The following is an 11,939-nucleotide window of genomic DNA, read 5'->3' as shown; positions in this document are numbered from 1 at the left end:
TCTTTGGCACCCACCGGCAGCTGACCTTCGAGTAGCCAAGGTCATCATGGACAATTTTGTGTGCTGTCCCAACAGATAAGCTCAAAGTCCTTGCAATGTCATCCACTGTCACCCTTCTGTCAGACTGAATGAGGTCATTGACTGATTCGATCACCTCAGGAGACCTCACTTCTGTAGGCCTTCCAGGCCTGTCTTCATCCTCAACACTGCTACGTCCTTCTTTAAACAATTTAGCCCACTTGTAGACATTTTTTCGGCTGAAACATGTGGCACCATACACAGTTGACATTCTCCTATGAATTTCAACTGGTTTGCACCCTTCAGCAACCAAAAACTTGATAACTGACCGCTGTTCAATCCTGGAGCATGCTTCTTGGTCGGCCATCTTTGTTAATCGCCAAAACTCTCAAAGTTTTTTTTAATCTGCAAAACAAATTAAATCCATGTGAAAAAGAAGTAAAACAAAAAGAAAAAGAAAAAAAAGGAAGCTTCTATCTGTATTAGAAGTCCTTATACCGAAAAAATCACCTTATTTATTGAATGACCCTCGTATATTTATTCAAACAGAAACATGACATGAGACTGTGCATGCTTGCATGTGTGTGTGCACATGTATGTGTGTTTGTGTGTGTGTGTGTGTGTGTGTGTGTGGTGTGTGGGGAGATTGTAGGGGGGCAGGGGGGGGGGAATCTGAAACAAAAAGGAATCTCTTCTTTTTTTTTTTAATGGGGCAGGAGTATGTGAGACTTATTTGTTTGTTTGCCATGTGCATCGGAAATGCATGTTTGAGAAAAAAGGTCTGTCTTCTTCTTGTGCTCTGAAATAATGTGTCAACAGCAAATTTTCTGTTCATGGATAGGTCAAGTGAAAGCTGTTTGGGATCACAGGACTATATAATGCCCTGCCCTTGTGCAAAGGCGAATGCTGAAGAGGGATACACACACACACAAATATACATGTATATGTGTAGGTGTGTGTGTGTGTGTGTGTGTGTGTGTGTGTGTGTGCTTGTACGTGCTCATGTGCATGCGTAGGCAAATGTGCACAAGAAGCATCCACATGAGTATAAACAAAACAGCTGTTTCTGCAATATTCATTCAGAATGCCTTTATATTTTCAACAGAGTGTACACCTTCAACTTAGTAACAAAATATCAATGCATAACTATAAGCAGAATTTCTTGCTGATTCTTATTTACAAATCAGTCATTTGCTTCCAAGTTATTCTAACACATACACAAGGGCAACAACTTCAAGTGAGCGTCTAGAGTTTGTTGTTGTTTCTTTTTCTCATTCTGGAGTCAGAAGTAGAAGTACAAATATAAAGACAGACAGATAAGAGGAAACACAGACACAGGGATGTGTAAGTTGCTGATTTCATATGTATGTGCAAATGCAAAAATAAGCTTTAAAATACACCCAAGTCAAACCATCCATCAAAGTAAATGCCACAGTGAAGGAAGAAAAACTCAATCACAACAGAAATGACAAAAAACAAGTACAATGCTGTACACAAACCTCAAGGTGCACCAAACAATTACACAACTCATGTCATCAGTCTGTAATAACCTATGTTCAGATTCTGTTTTGATTAACTCTCGTTATGAATCTCAGAAGTTTCAAATAAATAGGCACGCACAGCAAATAGTGGGAAATTATACAGTATCTATTCTCTCCCCCCCGCCCCCCTTTCCAGTTCTCTCTCTCACACACAAACACACACAGACCCCCCCGCCCCCTCCACACACACACACACACACACAGCAGATTAACATACAAGGGCAGTAAACATTATTTCCAGATGAAAATGAAAATAAAAGGTTTGTTCCCCAACCCTCTCCGCAAAACATTCTAAAACCACCAGCCTGTTACATGTTACACACAAAGACAGATGGCACAAATCATTTTATCTTGTTTCCTCCTCCTCCTCTTTTGTCAACAGAGAAGAATATCATTGTCAAATTTTGGCTACTTTGTGACATACAAAATGCAAATACAAATATGCATGTATGCATGCCTACATTCTTTCTTATCTCCATTCTTCACATACATGCAAACAAACCCAAACTCTCATTCTCACTCACTCACACACATACACAAACACACATTCTCAAGCACCATCATCAATGTGCACGCACACACACACACACACACACACACACACACACACACATTCTCTCTCTCTCTCTCTCTCTCTCTCTCACACACACACACATACACACATATACACACAAACAAATATCAAGCATGAATATTGTCACTGCTAACAGGTGGCTAGCTATTAGGAAAAAAACGAAAAAAAAACCCACCAAATATACTGACCGATAATGACCAGCAGAGAAAGGAAATAAATAGCAGACTTTTTATTTCTGACATTCATGTATATCAAATACAGAGTATGAAAACTTGTGTGATTGAATGAAAAATGTATTGTTCCATGTGTATTCATTTGCCCCCCACACCCTCCCCGACATCCCTCGCATCCCATCCACAGTTACACACACAATCTTATGATTTACAATATTTTACAATTCACATAATACAGACTTTCAGCTCCTCTAACTCCCAAACAACTGAGGTCATGTCTTCAAATCACACCACTCACAAATCATTGACTTAATATATCAAATATCTACAATGCTTCTTTTCAAGACCTGGTAAGTATCCACAATACTTCCTTTCTTCCTTTCAAAAACCGATTCAGACAATATGGTAACTGGCTGATAATTTTTAGCCGTCAACCCGAAAAACAATAAAAACAATAGCAACAACAAAAAGGACAAGCCAGACTGACAAGGTTGGTGCATGACTCACCATAAAACAAACAAAACAAAAAATCAACATTCGCTTCCAGCCAATGCTGGCTTCAATGACTACGAACTTCTTCAAACAACCCTCTTTGTTCCCAAGCTGGCACAAACACAGGAGCAAAACAAAGAGTCAACAAATGCTGAGACGATGGTGAATTAAGTAGGTCATGTATCCACCCTGACAGACGCACAATTCGTGTGTCTGGTTCCACCAACAAAAGGCATGGGAATAGGGCAAATCACAAACACAATCAACAAACAAACAAGTCATGTGTGTGGGACGCTGTACAGGGCTCACTGAAAAAGGCACACAAGGATGAACAAGTCCAGAAAGAAAACAGAAGATACAAGCTGAATTCCTCAACATGAAAGATTGCTGCACTGATGTCTAAAGCTGGCTGACACACATGGCATAACGGTGCCCCACGGCCACGGGAGAGGGTCAAAGGGGGATTGGGGAGAGGGGGTTAGGGGGAACAGGGGGCATGGGGTAAGGGGCGTCAAACCAGCTATCAAGTCCCTGACACCATAGAAGCAAACATTTGCAGGAGAAAAATCAGAGAATCCCTGCTGATCATAGCAAGGAAAACAAGCCACTGAACAAAGAATTAGGATGACAGAGCACACTAAACTGTTCTCTCAAGCAACCAAAAAACAAAACAAAAAAAACCAAAAAAAATTCACAGGTGGTTTTCAAGAACCTTCCCGTTCCCTTCATCAGCGTAGAGTGACTTGGGCTGGCTGGAGTTCAGAGCATGCAAGAATTTGGATCATATGGGCGCAATAGCCAAATGGTTATGGCGTTGGACCTTCAATCTGTGGGTCCTGGATTTTTCCAATCTCCCAGGTCAACATATGTGCAGACCTGCTAGTGCCTGAACCCCCTTCGTGTGTATACATACACAAAAGATCAAATACATACATTAAAGATCCTGTAATCCATGTCAGCGTTCGGTGGGTTATGGAAACAATAACATACCCAGCATGCACACCCCCGAAAGCGGAGTATGGCTGCCTTCATGGTGGGGTAAAAACGGTCATACACGTAAAAGCCCACTCCTGTGTATATGTGAATGTGGGAGTTGCAGCCCACAAAGAAATAAGAAGAGGATTGTACACCTTCCCCACATCTACAGAGGAGTCGACCTGATGTCATGTTATACAAGATGATTATGTCTTGCCTCCACATGGTATCTCCAAACGTCTTCAGTTGCCAGAAGTCTAATGAATCAAAAAAAAAAGAAAAAAAAAAAAGAAGTTACCTGAACATAAACATAATACACAAAATCACGTATAACCGCCATTAAAAACAATAATCTAAAAAAAAAGACCAGCTGGTCACTCACACATTCTAGGTGCAGAAAAGATTATACCACAGTCAGAATGCCCAATTATCAAGTCCAGAAAAATAACCAAAAATATTCAAGGCTTTCCAGAGCAAAATACGGGTGAACAGACCAACAAAGCAGGAAATAAATAAAACAGGCAAACAGAAAGAAAAGGGGAAAAGCTGGAAATACAGAGTGATAGAAAAGAGGAAATCTTGAGGCCAGATTTTCCAGAAAGTGGAGATTAAACAGAAAGAACCCCTCTTATCCCCATGGCAGAGTCTTCCCAGTCATCTGAAATTAAAGAGAAATGGTTTTTGTTTGTTTGTTTTCCTTCTGATAGACATCCACTTCAAACGACAAAGTCGGAAGCAACAAAGACTGAAAACAGGTAGAATAAAGTGGCTGAGGGAGGTATGATAGAAACACATAACAAAGCATTGCACGTAACAACACGGTAATCTCTGATGAAACACGAAATTTATCTGAACAAGGTTGGACATCACTCATCAACAAAGCACTTCATGTGTGTGAAGTTCAGGATGCAGCATATCATGCAACCACAGTACAGCGAAAGGCTTTAAGTTCTGTATCTATGTCTAAGACAACTTTTTTTTTAATCAGTACATGGTCAATAAAAACTAACAACATGTTCACTAAGCTACAAAAACATATAACATTACACAAGAACAGCATTCCACATTTTTTCTTGCTGTGTACATGGGCTTACAAATGTAAGCAGATAAAGGCAGAAAAGAAAAAAAGGGGGGGTAGGGGGAATTCAAACACTTACATCTCACGAAGCCAATACCTCCTCACAATACAATCACAAACAAATGCAGTACATGGTAATTCCTCCTCAACTCACATTCTGACAGCAATGTGCTATCGCAGCACATGGCAATTACTCCTCAACTCACATTCTGACAACAATGTGCTATCTCCAGGTTTGTTCTTGAAGCTATAAACATATTATGCAAGCAACAAAGTCTCTCAAATTACACCGTCTCCTCAAGCACTCACGAATGTGTTATGCCAGAAGCCTCGCCTTGTAGCGTGTTTATTTTCAAAGGAATGTTGGGCTGTAAGTGTGTTCAAGTCTTTCACAACAGCCTCCCACCTCAAGTAAACTGAAAATATGCAAACCACACCTCTGGCGAAACTACAAGACCAGCTAGTCTGTGTTTGGTGGATGGTACCAGGATTCTTTTGGCTAATACAACACTTTGTGACGCAAGTGAAAAGACGTAAAACTGATGAACTCTCACAAGGATTCTGTCTATCACTTAACAAAACAATGCAAGCTGTCTTATCAAAGAAGTTGTGAGGCAAAAAAACAAAAACAAAACACAGGTAAAAAGCATGTATGCATTCAGCTTCTACTACTGTTGTTGCTAGAATGTTACACGGTCTTTGGTAACGCACTGACCAACAAAATAAATATGTAAATAAATATGGTTACACACACACACACACACGCACGCACGCACGCACACACTTTTCTTATCCCTTTGTTTTTCTTCAGAGCAACGTCAGTATGAAACACAGCAACCACTGAACAGCAATTCATGACTATTTCCAATCTGGTTGTACAGATCAGCAACCATTATTGTATTTTCCACACAGATTATTTGTGCAATGTGAAAAAGTCAGAAGAAAAAGAAAGAAGAAAGTGGAAAAAAAGGAACAAAAAAATAATCTGTTTATGATGGAGCACTCACCAAATGGCACTTAGATTACATAATAAAAGTATCTCTTGATCAAAATATGTACATTTGAACAAACCATGACAGATCAATAATAAGCCAAAATGTAATACTGTAGTAAAGAAGGGGGGAAAAGAATCAGACTGCTGACTTCATCTTCAATGAATCCCCACCAAACCCCCTCTCAATTGTGTAGATCTATACTTAAGACTACTGTATAAGAGAAAAATGAGAAGGGGTTGATTGTTGCATCCATTCTTTATGCCTGTACCCCAGCCGTCGGTAAGAGCCACCCCAGGACCGTCAAAACGAAACCCCCTCCACACCGTACATGTACCCACAGTGGTAACAGCACATGCACCAACCACCCCACCCTGATGAAAACCAGACCTAGCCCTGGGGTGTGTGGGAGGGGAAGGAGTTGTGTGTGTGTGTGTGTGTGTGTGTGTGTGTGCACGGGGTGGGGATTAGGCAAACCTCAGTGTATCAGCCACAAAACATTGCTGACAGAGCAAACCCAGCGACTGCAATTTGCACCAGTCTGACAAGATCAATACATGATGCCAAATACCAAGAGTCTTTCTCTGTAACAGAAAACTGTACTGTCTACAATCACCAGTACGTGTGACTGGAAGAAGAAGAAGAAGAAGAAGAAGAAGAAGAAAGAATAATGTACATGAAAAAAAATCCCCAGACAATCAGCTGTCCTTGGTTATGCACTTTTCTGTGCAATTTATCACAAAGGATTGAACAGACCACACAAAAAAACAAAAAACAAACAAACAAACACCCAAACAAACAAAAAAACAACAAAAATTCAAAGGAGTAAATGCTAAGAGCACTGACTCAAAGTCATACAATAGCAGGAGGGGTGGTGGAGGGGGGTGGGTGGGTGGGATCTCAGAATGTATGGGTGCAAAACACAGACAGGAGAAAGAAAAAGCCCAATATCTTGTCAAGATCAAGACAAAGAAAAAAAAATTAAGTTGGAAAAACATTACAATGATATTGGAAATACATACATCAGATGATGGAAACGATAAATAATGAAAGGATTAAAGAAAAGAAAAAAAAACAAAACAACTGACAGACATAATGACACAGACAGAAAAACAGGAAAAGATTAGATAAGAAGAAATGAAATCATACTCTAGGACAGTATTTTCACAAGTGGGGATACTGTTTCAAAATCATACTCCAGTACAGTATTTTCACAAGTGGGGATACTGTTTCAAAATCATACTCCAGTACAATATTTTCACAAGTGGGGATACTGTTTCAAAATCATACTCCAGTACAGTATTTTCACAAGTGGGGATACTGTTTCAAACAGCCAGAACACTGTCAGTATGCAAAAGGTTTACAGAAAAACGAGCTGGGATGAAAAAAAAAAAGGCTTGAAAAAGGCAAACTTTAGATTTTATTTTTCACACATATTCTACAGATGTCATGAAAAAACAGGAATGAAAATGAACAGAATACCACCAATGACTGATCACATTTATCACAATAATTTATGAAATCATGGACCCATTATAAATTAAATTTATTTACAAACAGAAATGTAATTTTAAAAAACAACAAAAAACAGACAGAAATGAAATGAGAGACCACAGTTTTGTAAATGAAAAAAGGAAGTTAAAAAAAAAAAAAGAAGAAAAAAAAAGAAGATATATTCTGTCTACGTATTTATTTTGATATTCAAACTTCATTGTAAAAAGAAATCGTTTCTTGAAGACTTCTTGAAGGCTTCATAGGCAAATGTCTGCCAGACACAAATGCATGTGTGCATTTACATCCAAACACACAGAACCATAATCTATTCAATACAACACATTTTCTTGTGTTTCTCAGCAGTGGATCTCAAGTCATTAATTAAAAGGGCAAGGCATCTTAAATAATAAAATAATAGCACTGGGAAATATCACTTTTTCTGTTTATACTGCACAATTCTTAGGTTTAAAAAAAAACTAAAACAAACAAACAAAAAACTCCTGTCCATCATGGAACAATCAAATAACAAAACATTCACAAAAAAAAATATTACAACTTTTATCATCCATTTGTGAAAGACTTTTTTCTTCTTCTTTCATTTTTCTCTTGCAAAAGACAGGAACCATGGTACATCTTGTATCATATTATGTCACTGAAAAGAATGAAATTCACATGACATTTTCCAGCATAACGGAACAGCACATGACGTATATTTCATTTGTATACTGGTATCAATGGTGTGGTTTTTTTCTCCTAGAGAAGATTACATACATATATATATATATATATATTATATATGTAGACAGATAGATAGATTGATAGAATGTGTTTGAAAAATAAAACGATCTGACATCTAAAATAAAGTAAAAAGATGTTTTGACAGATACAAATAAGATGACTTTTACATCAAAATATCATGTGTGATATTTCTGTATGGCAACAATACTGTCAGCTGGCTTCTGCCTGCTAATATGTGGTGTTTTTTGTTTGTTGTTGTATTTTATTTGTCATAAGAATATTTTGAAAAAAACAACAGCAAACTGATACATAGCACACAGTAGGGAATTGACTGGCTACACTTTTTAAACAGGGTAACTGATTGATTCATCTAATAGGATTGTAATATGAAGTAAGTCCACTGCACACAACATGAAACAATTACAGTCTCAATACCTTCAGCCACAGCAGTGGCTGCTGACTCCGGCAGCAGATATAGTCATTACGGACAATTATGTTACTCACGTTTTTCCCTCTGGAATCAACAGTAATCTAATTCACATGTGCTATACCCCTCGTCATTATATATGCTGAGATTTGGACAACATTAGTCATAGCATGGTATTAATTTTCTAACCCTGCTGATCAAGAATAGCAGACATGTACATTATTCAGTCCCACAAAGGGGTCTGTCATAATCTTCAGTTCAACAGCAATCTACCACTGAATGAACAAACTGTTGTTGCTGGGTTTTTTTAGATCAGCTGGTAAAAGTGTCACACTTTGATTATAATCACTGTGTGGTTTGAAATCCGGATATCCTGTCATAAACTGGCCTTCTCAACACTCATCTTGGAGCATGAGATACACGAAAGTGCTTTGAGCTATATCTGAGAATAAAGCACTGAATAAGTGTTCATTATCAGTCAAATCAGCTTGGGTGTGGGGGAGAGGGGGCAGGGGGTGCTGTCGACATTTAACTGTGAAAGTGGTTGACCAATGACTGAATCTCACCAACGCACTGGACGACACTTGGGTTTTTGTCTTGTACATCAGCATTCAACATAAATTCAACCGCCGGCATGCTGCGAATGATTTCTCAATCTGTTAAGTCCTCACAAGCAAAAAAGGAAATGATGCAAAGTATAAAACTGTCTAGTGAAACTGGTCCCTTTTTATTACATTCTATTTTTACATTACGTACTGCTGAGCATATACTCATAACTCACTCGGTAAATTAACAGATATCTTAGAAGAAAATGGCAGTTGTAAAGATGTAATATTTCACCTGATGACCATGGCCTGAAATCACTTTCATATCACTATTCACTGACTGGGAGTCAAATCTACAAGCACATGCTTGCAGTAAACACACACACTCTCTCTCTCTCTTTCTCTCTCTCTCTCTCTAACACAGAGGAGGATGCTCAACACAACTGAAAATTCTGAAAGAGTGCAAACATTGAACAAAAAAATTTTACAGCTGAAGTCCATATTCATTTACCTTGTTTTTGTTTAACACTTCAGCAGACAAAAGTTGCATAATAATAATATGGATAAGCATCACACACACACACACACACACACACACACACACACACACACACACACACACAAATCCAAAAGACACCAACATTTCAAGCATGACAACTGTCAAACAGTCTGTACATACTGACAGTGTGGTATGCACCTGTTTTGATGTCAGCTGGGAAACACATGGGTCTTCTCACCAAAAGCCATTTAGAAATGTTTTTGGTGATCCACTGGTCACATCAATAACACAAACACATTAAGAAACACTGTAGCAGTTGCTTGTGGCAATGCACACTGACAATGACAAGTGATATGGGGGATGGTGTCAATGTGAGAAGCACCCAAAAGTTGTGCAATTATCAAGCAGGGCTGTCCTGACATTTCAAAGACATGGATTTAGAATCATACCTCCCCTCATGAATGCCAGCTCACAATCATAAATTTCTTGGAAGGATGCCTATCAGGCTATGTTAGCAGATGCTCCAACAATTTCATCACAATGAAAACAATCTTTTTTCTTCTTCTTTTTTTTTAAATATCAGAACACACTGTATAAATCACTGCAGGTGGAGCAACTGAAAATCAGAAACTGAAAGAGTCAGAAATAGTGGAGCAACTGAAAATCAGAAACTGAAAGTTAGAAATACAGTCTTCAATAAGTTTGTGATACAAGAAGCAGGGTTGATTTTTATACTTTTGCTTTTTTTCAAACGACACTGAGTAACTGGGTGTCCAAACATTTTCATTATCAAAGTACGGTCTTTGCTGACAATAACTGACCTGTCTGCTGCACACAAAAAAGTACAGATGCAGTAGTGAAATGAAACCAGGCAAACCAACAGCATGTTTCTGATGAAAAACACACATAATGATGCACATCCACCCATCATCATTACACCTGTGTGTCTGCTCCGGAACTACCAGCATTCCCCTCTCTTCAACTTCACGTCACCCAGAGTTCTGCTGTCACAGAAAAAAAAACATCATCATTTACACCTTGTTGCTTCCAGGTATGGCACTGAGTGGCTGTGTCTGGACTGCGCTCACCTGCAATATGCGGTGCACACCTCTGGGTCATCCAGGTATGGCACTTACTGGCCCTGTCTGTAATAAGCTCACCTGCAGTATATGGTGCACACACCTGTGGGTCATCCAGGTATGGCACTCCGTGACCATGTCTGGAATGAGCTCACCTGCAGTATGTGGGCATACCTGTTGGTCATCCGGGTACGGCACTCACTCGCCTGTCTGTAATGAGCTCACCTGCAGTATATGGTGCACACACCTGTGGGTCATCCGGGCATGGCACTCAGTGACTGTCTGGAATGAGCTCACCTGCAGTATATGGTGCACACCTCTGGGTCATCCAGTGCATGCTGAAGACCACACCTCACAGAAACTAGCTCTCAGAGAGTTTCCTGTGCATGCTTATATCCTCTTCCATGCACAAAGCTGTAGGGTCTGTGCTGCTGTCAAGGACAGCTACGCATGCATCTGGAACAACTTTGTATGACATGCCAAAACCCAACCAAACAGCAGCTGCACAAATAAACCAAACAGCAGCTGCACAAATAAAATAATGTACCTCATTCACATACTTCCTTACACAAAGAACCATCAGTGGATCAATTTCTTACAGTGACATCACATCCCTCACAAATAAAATACCACAATAATCAACTTCATTCAGATACTTGCCTAAATGAAGAAACGCCAGTAGACCTATTTCTTACAGTGACATCACATCTGTTAAGCTTCTTTATTTTTTTTTTCAAAGCTTCTTTTTTCTGTAATCTTCAGCCAAGCATAGGTTCTCCACAAAAATACATATTTCAAGAGCTGTTGTAAGTCTCTGAACTGGAGAATCGGTTCAGAGATGTGATCAGAAAAAAAAGTAGATCCTCTGACCTTGTGCCATAACCAAGCTACAAAATTCAGCAATGACAGAAATAAACCTTGTTGGTAAAGGTGTTGCAAAAATTCAATGTCCAATGCCATGCCAAAGACAGGTCTTTCTTTCTTTACTATAGTAACCACACTCCACACAACAAACTTCTCTCTTTTTTCCCCTTTCACTTCTGATGTCAAATTTTTACTTCAATTGTGTATACATGCTAGTGTGTGCATCAATATGTGTATGCATGTGCGAGTCAGCATGTGTGTGTCAGTGTGTATGTACATATGTACAAGTAAGTGAACATGTACACTCACACATGAGTGAGTCTCTGTGTGTGTGTGTGTGTGTGTGTGTGTGTGTGTGTGTGTTAACAAATACATACTCAAAGATATATGTTTAACATGCACATACACCTTCCAAAGAACAAAAAATTTTCATCATTAAGATGAACTCTC

The sequence above is a fragment of the Babylonia areolata genome, chromosome 1 (genome assembly GCF_041734735.1).
Source record: "Babylonia areolata isolate BAREFJ2019XMU chromosome 1, ASM4173473v1, whole genome shotgun sequence".
NCBI lineage: Eukaryota > Metazoa > Mollusca > Gastropoda > Neogastropoda > Buccinidae > Babylonia > Babylonia areolata.
This window is presented reverse-complemented; position numbering follows the sequence as displayed.